The sequence below is a fragment of the Adiantum capillus-veneris genome, chromosome 8 (genome assembly GCF_014529385.1).
Source record: "Adiantum capillus-veneris isolate H3 chromosome 8, ASM1452938v2, whole genome shotgun sequence".
In the NCBI taxonomy this organism is placed as follows: Eukaryota; Viridiplantae; Streptophyta; class Polypodiopsida; order Polypodiales; family Pteridaceae; genus Adiantum; species Adiantum capillus-veneris.
Genome location: NC_140938.1, coordinates 33,926,020 through 33,941,897, shown reverse-complemented (window position 1 = coordinate 33,941,897; position 15,878 = coordinate 33,926,020).

Genomic DNA, 15,878 nt, shown 5'->3' with positions numbered 1-15,878 from the left:
TAAAAGGCACAAGAGATATGTAATCTAAAAACTCCCTCTCTATTTCATTTTAATTCAAAAATATATTTGGGAGGTGATAGACATTTGAAATAGATCTTCTTAGGCCACTATAAAGTTTATATACACCTTTCAAGTGTAGTTTGGGACAACTTCTTTCCTTTCCTTATTGTGACTAGATTCATTTTCCATATGAGTCTTTACCACACCATGGAGTTAGCGCCAATTTGATGGCTTAGATAACATGGCTATTTGGTGTCAATGAACCAGTTTGGGCAACACTAATGACAAAATCATATTGCAAGTGGCTAGCAACAACTGTCGTTCAGTGTGGTTTTGGCATAATTAAGGACATTTGTTTTCAAGCATGAAGTATTCAATAGAAATGATTACACCTTAGCCAAGGACAATCAAGTATACAAAATACATGTTCTTACAAGAAAGAAAGGGTGCTTTCACTACTACTTTTTTTTTTCACATCAACACGCTGTTACTCTTACGGATGGCACATTGCTATGACCTACTTGAGGCTCAATGATCAAAAACTTCCTTTTCTCCATCTACTACGACATGGCTTCCGAGGAACGCTGCAAAAAAATTTTACACTACATTGACATGAGCTATTCTCCATGTATGCCTCAGATCCATGTTGCTAAAGTAACAAAACTTCTCCTTCATCAGAAGGATAGGTGGAAATCACTCCAAAAACATAGGGCCGCATCTCTTGGCCTCATTATTAGTGCACACACACATCTTGCTAGCGTTCCAACTTCTCCATCCCCCCTACTTGTGCTTGATATCCTTGAATTGCTTACTTTGTGTTGTATGGTTCTTGCGCCAAGATATGCAATATATTGCTATGTCGTAGCTTTTTTATTGCCATCAAAGGCTACTTTAGAGTGACATAGTTGTACTCTAATCTATGGCTACAAGTTCCGTGTCCATGTCTATCAAGGGTCGCTTTGCACGAATGGTATTTTCTCACCCTTGAAGTTACAATGTAGGTAAACATGGGAGTATCCATGATAGCGTTAACAACTACCCTTGATCACCTAGAAGTGATGTCCTCTGTGCCCTGGAATGAGCCATGCCCACCAATAGACAAGATCTCTCTCTCTCTCTCTCTCTCTCTCTCTCTCTCTCTCTCTCTCTCTCTCTCTCTCTCTCTCTCTCTCTCTCTCCACCATCTCCTTCTTTTCATTATAGGCATGGCTAACTACTTTCCATTGGCCCCAGCCTCGTCATTCATAAAACTTGCCAAATTTTTATTTGGCTAGTGTGCTCTTCCCATCAACTAGTTCACTGCTTCCAAAAAATTATTTGAGCCTCCTCTCTCACCTCCCTAAACTAGCATGTTGCAATTGTCAGAAGCTCTCCTATACCCCTTGTTAAAGTCTTCAACAAGTAAACTTTAAGGCATGAAAGAAGTGAACAAACCAGACTAATAAAACCACTCATGTGTGATCATAAACATGAGCACCCATTGTGTGCCAACCACCGTCCATTAGATGGACGTGATCGTCATAAACATGGGCACCCATTGTGTGTATAACACCATCCACTGAATGGACATGATAAAAGAAAACCCACGAAAGGCAAAGTCCCCCTGGCCATCTCTGTTCATTCTCGTAACCAAGCCCACTACTGAACCTAGGTCTATTATTGACAGCTTGATGAAATAGCAGCATTTCTCTAATGAGGTTGCTTGCAATGGAAGTCTTGACCCATGGAAAACCTGGAAGTGGCGTTTCCTCTTAAGCTATAGGATTGCATCATACCCATCCCCTGGTGCACATGTTATCTTCATGATTTGCATCGCCATCTACTTACCCAACTAAAACAATACGATAATCATAGCCCAACTAAAACAATGTCCAGTTAGATCTTGAGCCAATTGAAACCAATAAAACTTTGAGGAAAAAGGATGCATGATAGGATAATAGACTTACGTTTGAGATTAATCATGGTGAGGAGCTCTTGGGACATGTGTTGGAGCTCTTTCTCACTCTGAATTCTCTAGAAGTAAGATTTCCATACAAGTACTTCAATATTTCTAATAGAGGCCCAAGACATTAACTTGGGGACAATGTGCATTAATAGAGGCCCAAGACAATAATTTTTAGGATTAAGGTATCTCTAGCCCATTTTTTCTTGATTCGTGGCACTGGGCACTATTGCAAACCAACAAGCAGTTTAGTCCTCTTTGCTACGAGTTATACCAAACCCTTTGAAGAAGGCTTGCACATCTATGGTCTCTACATCCTCGCCAAACTTCATCCTCAATGGTGAACTATGTTGGCAACACTGAATCTTCTAATTTTTTTCGAATTTAGGCATGTAACAGAATGGTTATGAATAATGAGCTATGAATGTATTAAACACTCAATAAGGAATGATTATAGAGCTTTGGTAGTGTGCTCGCGCTAATTGACAACTACGGTGATGACTTTGCAATGCTCTTATTATAAAAGGGATAGACACTACCCAATATTATCGGGCTTGGGGTGTTCAATGTATGTAAAACTACTATATCACAAGCATTAAAGGGATATTAAGAAAATCTCTTATATATACATTGTTAAAATTCTAACACACCCTTTTCCTATTCAATCTATAATTTGTTCTTTAAGTTCCTTAATTCATACCCCTCTTTAAATAACAATGCGACAATTTTTGGAATTGAAAATATCTTGTGTGGAACCCACGCAATAGGTACATGTATTTTTGGTGACCTCCCTGATCTCTCGCGTACGACCTCCCTTCACCCCCATTAGACGTTGTCAGGAGTTTTTTGGAGCAAGGGATTGCGCATATGTACATACCCATGCATGGTGCATCAAATAAAGTATTGCCCATTTTCCAGAGCCAGGTGGTTACGTGGGGCCCACATGTGTACAGGTAGGACACCATGTACATAGTGCATCGATTTTCATCGTTACTAGTACCATTGTGTTTTTCTACAATAAGGAGGAGTTGGTAGCGCGTAAAACTTCTCGAGGAAGCTATCCGCGGGCCGACGACGTGAGGTCAGCAGGTGCGTCAGATGGCATCTAGTGGCGTCAGGAGGGCGAACGAGGTCAATATTTGCACGCAGATGAGGACGGACACAACGTGGGTGTTTGCTTGTGAGAATTATGCAGAAAGGTCATCATGAGGACCTTTTTTTGGGGCCACTTCACGTGGTGGCGAGATGCATTATTGGAAAAAAGCTGAGTGCCAGGTGTGCGAATGATGCAAAAAGGTGACAACTATGCACTGCGAGGTCAGTTTTTGGCCTGTTCGGGGTCCGTTTGAGGTCATCAAAAAGGCCAAGGGTGCCCAACTAAGAAGGCTAAGTGTGGGAACTGAAAAAACTGAGAGAAGACCAGAAAAAACGTGGAGAAGAGAGGAGGAACAGCCGCAGGTGTGTTTTTGCTCAATTTGGAGCCTGTTTTGGCCGTAAACTGCTCATCCGAGGTCGGATTTGAGCACTTTGACATTGTAGACTGGGGTTTTGGGCCGTTCCGGACGCGATGGCGCTGTCCATTTTGCCAAATTCCTCACTCTTTTTCTGCTGTTTTTCTGTGTAATCTTCTCCGGTGAGTGAAGCTTCTTCTCCAATTTGTGATTGTATCTGGTATCTTTTACCCATATTGTGTGGAGCTGTTTGCCCCATTGGTGTTGGCCCAAGCTCATTTGTATCTAAACATCAGAATTTCTTCTCTTTTGAGCTGAGTTTTTGTGTGTGTGTGTGTGTGTGTGTCTGTGTGGAGTGGGCAAGTGGATAGTCTCTCTCCTCTCACTCCAGAGGTGTGTTCCCTGTCTCGGCCAGGTGTGTTGTGTAAGCCGAGTGGTGCCCCATAGTGTGTGTGTGTATCTTCCCAAGAGTGTGTGTCGGGTCGTTATAGAGGCGCTGTGTGTGTTTTCATCCCGCTCACATTCTTTTGGCGCCCCCACTGAGGATCTTCTTCGAGTACCTTCTGCTTCGAGCTTCGGGATTACAGATTACAGGTTACAGGTTACAGGTTACAGGAACAGGGACAGGGACAGGTACAGGTGATTTGTACAGGTAGCTGGAGTACAGTGATGTCACTTGCAGTTGTTGTGGGAATGCATCACTTGGCGCCTATTTGAGCGCATTGTCTGTTGGATTGTACGTTACTTGTGGAAACTGCCATTGTACGCCTTTGTGGAGCCATATATGGTTTTATTTGGCAGTCCCAGCCATTTCTGAGACTTGGTCTGGAAGATAGTCATTTCTGAGACTTGACTATACGCGATTTGCATTAGCTTTCGTGTGAGGGTCGATAGCGTGAGGTTTTTATTGAGCTGGGGGATTCTCAAATGTGGAGATCCTTTCGGTGATACAGGTAGCTGGAGCACCCTTTTCGTGACCTCGCCATAGGCTATGTACTAGTGAGTCCTACTTGATGCTCGGGTTCTATTGTTGACAGTTTATGCATACATAGACAGTCTATATTTTGGGTTCCTACTGCTCTACTTCTGGGGAAACTCTGTCGAAATTTTCCCAAGTTATGATGGCTGGTTTTTTGGTATTTTGAGCCATTTATGCTGTTATGCTGCTGAAATTTTGGCAAAATCAGAGGTTGAGTCAGGTGTGCCTTCTTGGGAGCTTCATGGTTGGCTTTAATGGATGATCAAAATGGCCCTCAGTTCACTCCTTTTCATTTGACGCAAAGAATTCAGATTAATGTTCATGTGTCCAGGAAGATCTTTTTCCAGCAGCGCATAGTCTTTATGTTTGGGCCAAGAAGATTGAGAGAGATCCTGGAATGTCCTTTGCCTGTTGTCATTCCGATGATCAACTATGAAAACTCATTTGATGTGCATGTGTTTGTTCTCATCTAAAGCTGAGCTCCATTGAAGTTTCTGGGGATTGGGTAGCGAAAAGTTTTGGGTTCTTGCACGTGTGTTTGAAGGGGTTCTCTAGCCATGGCTTTCTCTTATCCGGAGTTTCATGGAAGAAGTGATGAAGATGTGGAGGACTTTCTGGAAAAGATGGAGGTTGCCTGCATTAGCAACCAGATTCATGACCCTACGCAAATGTTACGCCTTCTCCAAATTTGTTTGAAGAGTGATGCACGAGCTTGGTCCAAAGCATTTGAAGAGGAGTTGCGTATGGCTGATCCACCTATAAGATTGAGTTGGGATAATCTAAGGCATGGATTGGAAGTGGAGTTTGTGAAGATAGAAGATCCTGACAAAGTGTGGCAAGAAGTACAGGCTTTGGTGCAAAAGGAAGGTGAGCCAGTAGATGCGTACATACGTAAGTTTTCATTGGCATGGGAGCGAATGTGCAAGGCTTTAGCACCACAGGTACCCCCGCCTGACATGATGAAGAAGGACAGGTTCTTGGCTGGTCTTTGGGAGAATATACGTTGGAGAGTGGAGCTAAAGAAGCCTAGGACATATGAAGATGCACTAGAGGTAGCAAGGAACAAAGAGTGGAAGCTGAGGAAAATGAGCCAGTTAGGGGTGGAGTCTTTGCCAATGAGGTCTGAATTTCAGCCTATAGAGTCTTTACAAGGGCGCATGTCAGGGGTTCATCATGAACCAGTGGTTCCTGTTACTACTCAGGTTATGCCAGCAGTGGTCACTACAGCAGTGCAAGATGATGGCCTAAGGCAAGACATGAGGCAAGTGGTTGATCTGATGAAGAATCTCAGCCTAAACATGCTAGGTCAAGTGGGAAATAATCGAGGTCGAGGGCGGTTTGCAAATCAGCCAGGAGGTGAAGAAAGACCTAGGAATGGTGCTGGACAAAGTAATAGTAGGTTTTGGAGGCAGACGCCCACATGTTATAATTGTGGAGAGTTGGGTCACATCAGCCCGCAATGTGATAAGCCACCAAGGATGGGGGGAGACATGTATCCATTGCCAAGACAGGTGCTAACTAGATCAAATGATTATGGCATCGAAATTAAGGGAGACGAAGGAACCAGTGGACTGACCCAGGAGGAAAAGGGAAAGACAAAAGTGCTAAGTGTAGTCACCTTGGAGAAGGCATCAAAGCTAGAGGATACATTAGTGATGCCTATTGAGAAGAGGACCACAGAGGATAAGGAAGGAAGAAGTGCCCCAGGTCCTAGTAAGAAGAAAGGAAAGAGCCATGAAGGCGAGGATGTCAAGGCCAAGAGGAAAAGGAGAGCTCGTCGAAAGTTTCATGTTTTAGATTTTCCACTAGGGGATGGGCAATTAAGCTATGACTTGAAGGAGGATCTGATGAGCAGGAAGGCAGATGTTACTTTTGGGCAGCTTATAGAGATGGTGCCTAAGCTAAAGCGACAGTGGAAGAGGATGGTTAACCCAATGGAGAAAGAGCCAGAGAGAGGTTCAGTGAAGGTGTTGGCAATGGACGAGCTACCAGACATTTGTCCAATAGTAGATGTGTGGCATAAAAGGAAAAATTTGGGACAAGGTTATGTGGATGGCGGAGCCCAAATATGCGTCATAACACACTCATGCGTTGAGAAGATGGGTCTCACAGTGGCTGGGGTGTCAGGTTTTCGGATCAGATTGGCAAACCATCAAAAAGTAAAATGCTTGGGTGTTGTAAAGAGCTTAGAAGTGGAGGCATATGATGCAAAGGCAGTGGTTGATTTTCATGTGATGCCAGCAGGGTTGGGAGCATATCCTATTATACTGGGCAGACCATGGTTACGTGCAGTGGGAGCTGTTCAAGATTGGCGACATGGTACAATTAGCCTCTATGGAAAGACAGGTACCAAGAAGCTTTATAATATGGACACAAGGAAACGATTAGAGGAGCTTTATGAAGATGAGGATGAGTCTAGTGATGAAGACTCTTCCACGGTGACAGATGAGGACAGTGATAGCACTACCAGCAGTGATGAGGATGTTGATGTTGCATTTCTTTTGATGGATAAAGAAATCCAGGAGTGTGGTTTAGTCGCATTTCCGAATGAAGTTGAAGATGAAAGTGAAGGACCTTATGAAGTGATTGAAGGGCTGATGCAAACCAAGGTTGAGTTGTCAAAGAAGCAGGAATTAATGACGCAAATGATTAGTGGAGACCTCTCAGCTATGGAGAAGGATATATATTTGCATATGCTGGCTAGTTTTCCTGATTTGTTCATTACTTCATATGAAGAGATCAGAGGGTTCAAGGGTGAAGAGATGCATATAGAGCTGAAAGAAGGTGCTAAGCCAGTGCGGCAAAGGCTAAGAAGGATGGGTCAAGAGCAAATGGAAGCCTTGCGGGTAGAGGTGGACAAGTTATTGAAGGCAGGGTTCATAGTTCCAGTGGAGACCACAGAATGGGTGAGTCCAGTTGTAGTCAGTCCAAAGAAGGATGGGAAGTGGAGAATTTGTGTAGATTTTAAACCCTTAAATGCAGCCACTAAGAAGAACCCATATCCTCTTCCATTCATCGATCAGATCTTGGATTCAGTGGCAGGTTATGAGAGGTACAGTGTGTGTGATAAGACCATATTAGGTATTTTGGTAAAAATCTCACATTATGGGAATCTCCAAATCGACCGAATTCATGTAATTTGGGAATTTTCCACTTAAAGTGGGAAAAATTGAGGTGTGTGGCTAGTAAATAAAGTGAAAATCTCATAGGATTGTGGTGTTGATAAACACCAAAAGTCAAGAGGATGTACAACACATGGATTTGAATAATAACTATAAATTACATAAAACAAAGGAAGATACAAAAAAGATTTTGTTTACAAATTGACTAGTATAGTCACAATAGAAGCTCCACATAATTCTACTCCACATTTGATACCATATCTGAACTTTGATCCAAGTGTGGCTGATGTGCACGAGTGAGGCCTTCTTTGGCTTTTAGAGCATGTCTTTCTGGAATCTTTATTCTAGAAAATGGTCCTTCTTTGTTGGGTCTCCAGGACCAAACAATTGCATCTATAGTTTCCCACACTTGTGGGTCCTTATAGTTGACAGCCCAATAACCCTTCCAACAATTACTGTAAGCTTGAGTATCTGTCATCCCACTTTTTCTCGCGCAAGGTGCCCAATATTGAATCAAGAGTTTTCTGTAGTTTGGTGATGTAGGCTCATTATCAATGTCAGATAAAGCCATTGCAAGCCACACTGGATAGATTTCTGTGTCACTCGGAACAAGCATAAGAAAGTCACCTTGGTGCACATCAGACATAGGGTCAAACTCTTCCCTTGGCCTATCTCGTTGAGGCCCACAAAAATGATCGTTCAACTCTTCAAGGCCTAGGAATCTTTCTGCTCCTTGTTGCAAATTCATTGTAGTGCTTTGTAGATGAGAATATTCTTGAGTTTTTGGCCAAAATATTTCATACAAGACTCCCTCTGATATGATTGCTTTTCCAATCTCTTCAATTACCTTACTCCAATAATCTATCACGGGTCTATAATATCGCGGAATACTTGAACCATTCCCTAAATTTTTCCAAAATTTTATATAGTTCTTTAGCCCCAAAATGACTTCTTCGTGGGCCTTGACATACTCCGCCATTTGTACTAGAGGTGGATCTCCATGTGGTAACATTGGCTTGCCTTCTGTGTCTGTTTTCCAAAGGCGAATACTTCCACTCCAACTTGATACACCTACATGTGCCTTATATTGCATCATTGGTGTCTCATCCTGCATAAAGAACCTGAACTGAAGCGGTTTGGAATGTCCAACAAGTATGTCTTGTCCATCACAAAGATAGCCATCACAATATTGCTTGAAATCAGGGATCTTTGTGAGAAAAAATGGAGCTGGAGATGAAGATGAGCTGTTTCGTAATGTATCCATCAAATGTGGCAAAGTATAGGTTTGTGTAACTCTCAACTTCTCTGAAAACCTACTAAACATGGCGTCTATGTCCTCATGTGTATGCCCAACCATTAAAAATCCCAGCTGGATGGTTTTGAAAACACCCCTTGCAACAAGCATTGACAAATAGGCAAATAAGTATCGATTTTTGTTTTCCCCTGCACAATTATCCAATTGTAGCAACAAGTTTTCTGGCAATCTGCGAAATGTTGACCCCAATTCCTCTTCTGCAATTTCTGACAACTGCACAATGGGCTCTTTTCCATCACTCAAGTTATGGTAGTCCAAAGCATCCCTTGAGTTCAAAGCATGTAGTAGTGAAATATTGCTCCTTGGAAGTCCATTTGTTACTAGATCACCAAGAGGATGCTTATCTATCCTCTCGAGGTTATGTAAACAATTAGCAATTGAGCCAATTGTAAGATTTGGATCAGCTGGCCACAAACCATTCAAGACAAAGTGTCCGTAATGACCTTCTCCATGTCCATGAGTGATCATGCCAATCAATGCCACCTGCAGATTATATCCTGAATCCACACCCTTGGGAACAATGCGTAATCTAGGAATGGCAGTCTTCTTTTGATCCATCTTATCATGGATTATGCATACATATTTTTGTGGTTGAGTTTCTGAATACGTGCGCCATGCATAATATAGGCTTCTGCAACTCTTTTGTTGTGCCATGTGAACTTCTCTCTCCCTCAAGAGAAGAGCTCTCTCTTCAAGAGAAGGTTTAGCTTCTAACCTTGCCTTGATTGAACTACAAATATTGCACTTAGAGAACTCACTCGTCTTTGTTAAAGTGACATGTGGGTACTCTTTGTTCCAAATTCTACCAAAAGAAGATTGGGATAGCTTCTTCTCATAGCCCATTTGGTCAAGTGTCGTGTTGATTTCACATAAAATATCCACTTGTTTGTATGTTGATGGAATCACCAATTGAGTCTCTCTTGAGCCATCTAGCAGTGTTCTACTTCTATGTGGCATTTTCTCAGAGTTATTTTCCACAAACTCGTTTAGTAGTGCTCTTGCTAAACTAGTATGTTGAAGTCCCCTTCTCAATGTACATGTGTTCCCATGTACATATTGGCGCACACCATTTTCAAAGTTCTCCTTGTATCGATAAAATGATGTCTTTGGTATTCCATGTAGCTCATACCATGCTCTACAACAAACAATAGAGCCATTTAGCCTGAATTGGTATCGTGACTTCTCATCTTTCTGATAACATATAGAAAGAACATCATAAACATAATTAGTGCGTGATTTTTGAGACTCTCCCCAAAATTGTTGTCGTAACCTTGTCACCATATCACGATCTGCAAATTGGCAGCATTTTTGTGCACAACAATCAATGCATGATACCCTTTGAATTGATTTGTTTGAAAGGTAAAAAGTCGAAGCTGGTGCTGCTTTTGATTTTTGAGTCCTGTTCATGAAAGTGTATCGTCTCTTCCTTGACAACTGGACAACATTACTCCCATCAAGTTTTTTTCCAACATTGCCATCGTTGGATACATCCTCATATGTAGCATGCATGCCATCAACAGGAACAAAGCGTTGTAATGGGCTCCCATTCAACATTGTTGTCTGCTTGATGGGCCACTTTAGCAAAGTGATGCTACCCACTTCAACCACATCATGAATGCTTGCATTTTCTCTTTCAATACCCACACCCACACAATCAGGACCAAGTTCCTGAAAGTTGACATAATCATGTGGAAATACATATAAGATGGTCCCTTCATTCATGGTTTGCATCATTGTGTCATCTTTTAAAAGGACCCTCTGATTTCTCCAAGACTCTCGAATCATTGCTTCAAATTCTGGGCTTGTCATAGGTATTGCATCTGTAACTAGAGGATCAGAATGATCATGTTCTTCATCACCATTGTAGCTTTCGTGTGGATCAATTAAGTTCCCATTTAATACAAAAGATTGCAAAAGAAGCTTTGACCATCGAACAGCACTCCATAATGAGCCTTGGAGAGATGAAGTATCCATTGTAGGAAAAGGTAGGACCACATCCTTCAAGCATTCCTCCACTAGTATGGAGACATTTCCCAGCCCTATCTTTGTACCACCACAAGTGGAATATGGATCTGTTCTACACACACAACCAATACCAACGATTTCATTGTCAAGTATCATATGTACTTTCTCCCCAGATTCGAAGTCCATCCTGTAAGTAAAAAGATTACATTGTTAAATCCATAGTTATAGAAAAATACTCTTCAAACCAAAAATCATGCTACAACATGAAAAAGGTTTGCATAGGTTGGACAAGTGGTGAACCTTGAGACCAAATCCTCCTTGCTATATTAATGGAAGCAAGGTTGGACAAGTGGTGGACCTTGAAACCAAAGCCTCTTTGCTATATGAGAGCATAGGTTGGACAAGTGGTGGACCTAGTTGTAATACCCACTGCCACCTATCAACTACTATAGGACTATGCTTTCCAATGTCCAAGTATCCCTTGAGTCTTTCAAGGTTGAACACGTGGTGGACCTTGAAACAAAAATCCCCTTTCTATATCAGAGCATAGCTTGGACAAGTGGTGGACCTAGTTATAATGCCCAATATCCAAGGTGAAATACCTTAGGACTTTGCTACCTTGCTTGCCAATGTTTACGTAGCCCCTCATTTCTTTAATGGAAGTAAGGTTGGACAAGTGGTGGACCTTGAAACCAAAGCCTCTTTGCTATATAAGAGCATAGGTTGGACCTAGTTTTAATACCCACTGCCACCTATCAACTACTATAAGACTATGCTTTCCAATGTCCAAGTATCCCTTGAGTCTTTCAAGGTTGAACACGTGGTGGACCTTGAAACAAAAATCCCCTTTCTATATTAGAAAGGTTGAACACATGGTGGACCTTGAAACGAAAATCCCCTTTCTTTATCAGAGCATAGCTTGGACAAGTGGTGGACCTAGTTATAATGCCCAATATCCAAGGTGAAATACCTTAGGACTTTGCTACCTTGCTTGCCAATGTTTACGTAGCCCCTCATTTCTTTAATGGAAGTAAGGTTGGACAAGTGGTGGACCTTGAAACCAAAGCCTCTTTGCTATATAAGAGCATAGGTTGGACCTAGTTTTAATACCCACTGCCACCTATCAACTACTATAAGACTATGCTTTCCAATGTCCAAGTATCCCTTGAGTCTTTCAAGGTTGAACACGTGGTGGACCTTGAAACAAAAATCCCCTTTCTATATTAGAAAGGTTGAACACATGGTGGACCTTGAAACGAAAATCCCCTTTCTTTATCAGAGCATAGCTTGGACAAGTGGTGGACCTAGTTATAATGCCCAATATCCAAGGTGAAATACCTTAGGACTTTGCTACCTTGCTTGCCAATGTTTACGTAGCCCCTCATTTCTTTAATGGAAGTAAGGTTGGACAAGTGGTGGACCTTGAAACCAAAGCCTCTTTGCTATATAAGAGCATAGGTTGGACCTAGTTTTAATACCCACTGCCACCTATCAACTACTATAAGACTATGCTTTCCAATGTCCAAGTATCCCTTGAGTCTTTCAAGGTTGAACACGTGGTGGACCTTGAAACAAAAATCCCCTTTCTATATTAGAAAGGTTGAACACATGGTGGACCTTGAAACGAAAATCCCCTTTCTTTATCAGAGCATAGCTTGGACAAGTGGTGGACCTAGTTATAATGCCCAATATCCAAGGTGAAATACCTTAGGACTTTGCTACCTTGCTTGCCAATGTTTACGTAGCCCCTCATTTCTTTAATGGAAGTAAGGTTGGACAAGTGGTGGACCTTGAAACCAAAGCCTCTTTGCTATATAAGAGCATAGGTTGGACCTAGTTTTAATACCCACTGCCACCTATCAACTACTATAAGACTATGCTTTCCAATGTCCAAGTATCCCTTGAGTCTTTCAAGGTTGAACACGTGGTGGACCTTGAAACAAAAATCCCCTTTCTATATTAGAAAGGTTGAACACATGGTGGACCTTTAAACGAAAATCCCCTTTCTTTATCAGAGCATAGCTTGGACAAGTGGTGGACCTAGTTATAATGCCCAATATCCACGGTGAAACACCTTAGAACCTTGCTACCTTGCTTGCCAATGTTTACGTAGCCCCTCATTTCTTTAATGGAAGCAAGGTTGGACAAGTGGTGGACCTTGAAAGCAAAGCCTCTTTGCGATATGAGAGCATAGGTTGGACCTAGTTGTAATACCCACTGCCACCTATCAACTACTATAGGACTATGCTTTCCAATGTCCAAGTATCCCTTGAGTCTTGCAAGGTTGAACACGTGGTGGACCTTGAAACCAAAATCCCCTTTCCATATCAGAGCATAGCTTGGACAAGTGGTGGACCTAGTTATAAAGCCCCTCCTTTCTTTAATGGAAGAAAGGTTGGAAAAGTGGTGAATCTTGAAACCCAAACCCTTTGGCTATATATAGAGGATATCTTGGACAAGTGGTGGGCTTAGTTGTAGTATCCAATGTCCAAGGTCCAAGGTGAACTATGTAAAGACCTTACTTCCAAAAACAGAGTCGTACAAGTGGTTCTCCTTGAAACCAAAACCTCCTTAGTGTATTAGAACATAGCTTGGAGAAGTGGTGGACTTAGTTGTAATGGTGAATGTCCAAAGCAAACTATTATAGGACCTTGCTTCCCAAATCAAGTTTGGACAAGTGGTGGATCTTGAAACCAAAACCCCCTTACTCTATTAGAGCATAGCTTAGATAAGTGGTGGACCTAGCTGCCATGGAAAATGTTCAATCTGAACTGCTGCAAGACCTTGCTATTAAATGTCTAAGTAGAGCTAGCTTCTTTAATGGAATCAAGGTTGGGAAAGTGGTGCATCTTGAAACCAAAAGCCCTTTATTGTATTAGAGCATAGCTTGGACAAGTGAGGGACCTAGTTTTAATGTGTGATGTCCAAAGAAAAGTATTACAAGACCTTGCTTTCCAATATTTGAATTGGTCAAGTGGTTAAAACTAAGTATAAAACTTTGACCATTTTCTTCTCGAATTGCCAAAAAGCTAGTTTTAGACACCCCTAAATGAAAATGGTTTAGGGTGGCCTTAAACAATGTTTTTTCAAAGACTTGAACAAAAGGGTTGTCGAAGAGTAATGACAATTTATTGTGGCTTGAAGTGCCTGAGTATGTGAAAACAAGCCTAGGTTTTCCACGAGGCAAAAGGTGACATAATAAGAACATTGGAAAGTTAGGATTGACCATGTGGCCTAAACTTTGGCAAGTGAAGTGGTGGCCAAGTTTTGTGGCACAGTGTGCACTTGGTCCTATATGTGTTGACCACTTGGCTAAATCTAGGACCATAAGGCCAAACCTTTGGCACCTTAAATATAGTATGGGACATAATCTAGAACTGCTATAGTAAATTAGTAGTATAGCTAATATGTTAATATTTGTATTATATTTAAGTATGTGCTAATATAATTTATGTTCAAAATTTCACTAATGAAGAATGTTCCCATTTAGCACTCCAGATGCGGGGTCTTAGGGCAATGCCACAATGGGGTGACAAGGCAGCGCTTCCACGTGAGGTTTGGGGATAGCGCTCTTGATGGGGATGTGGAATATAGCGCTCTCGATGGCGGGGCTTGGGAGGTTGATTTTGGGATATTGTTCTGGGCGGGGTCCTGGGGCAGCGCCCCGGGCGGGGTCAAGGGGCGGGGCTAGGGGCAGCGCCCAAAGATTTTTTTTTTTTTAAGTGAATTCCTAGTATAGAGTTATGCATGTTTTTCATATTTTCAACCATGATTTCTTTAATTTTGGCCGTGTGAATTGGTTAATTTTTTATATTGCTTTTGTTTTTTTTAATCCTATGATAAAACATGGACTTGTAGCATACGTGGCATTCTAATAAACCCTATCAAGATTAGGCACACAGAGAGCGCACGAGAAACGCACACAGAGAAAGCAGGCGAGCAGCAAAAACACAGAAAGCACACACGGATCGCACACAGTTGGAGTATACGCGCGCGTAGAGGAGCAAGCTCGGCATCGTACACAACACACAGGTGGAGTGCACAGGATTGAAAGTTCGCGCACAAGACAAAGAAACAGCAGCGTACACAACGCTTTCCAGAAGGGCAGGATCGGGCAGTCTTCTCAGGAGACATTGCACACCTCACGAATAGAGAAAAAACAGGTATTTCTCTCTCTCTCACTCTCTGTCTTTCTCCATATAGAGAAGATGGTTCTCTGTAACTCTTCTTGCACACACACTCTCTCGTCAAAAGACAGAGATACATAGTTTAAACGTATCCCCGCACACATACACATATTCCCACACATCGTCTTCCTCTCTTCCACATACATAACCACAGTGAAATCTGTTATCTTGCTGTCTCTCTCTTGAAAATACATGCACATATTCCCACACATCGTCTTCCTCACTTCCACATACATAACCACAATGAAATCTGTTATCTTGTTGTCTCTCTCTTGAAAATACGTGCACATATTCCCATACATCGTTTTCCTCTCTTCCACATACATAAACACAATGAAATCTGTTATCTTTCTCTCTCCTCTCTCTAAAAAACAGTTATTTATCTCTCTCTCTCTCTATCTATCTATCTCTGTATTTGCTATCTCTCTCTTGAAAATACATGCTCATGTATGTGTGCGTCTGTGTTATCTATGTGTATGTATGTATATTTGTGTTATTTCATTGTAATACTCATACATAATGCAGATACACAATTACACTTAATTACGATATGCACACATAGTATATATACATACATAAATATCACAAATAACTAACACATTGTAATACTAGTAAAATTGAATGGAAGACTTACTTGCGTGATCTGTTAAAGTCGATTCTTGTAGCGAGTTCTGGATGTATGCTGAGCTGATTTTCCTCTAATCCATTTGTAGATATGATTGTAACTTCTGTTTCTCAAAAATAGTAGTGTTGTTTAGTGATACACCTAATGGACATAAATGGTTTAAACTAGGACATGTAGACCAAAAATACGTGTATTTCTTTGGGTGAATATATACACTTTTTGGTGACCCTTACCACAAGTGGTGGACCTTAAGACCAATGGACTATAAGGACCTCCAAACAATACCTTGTAC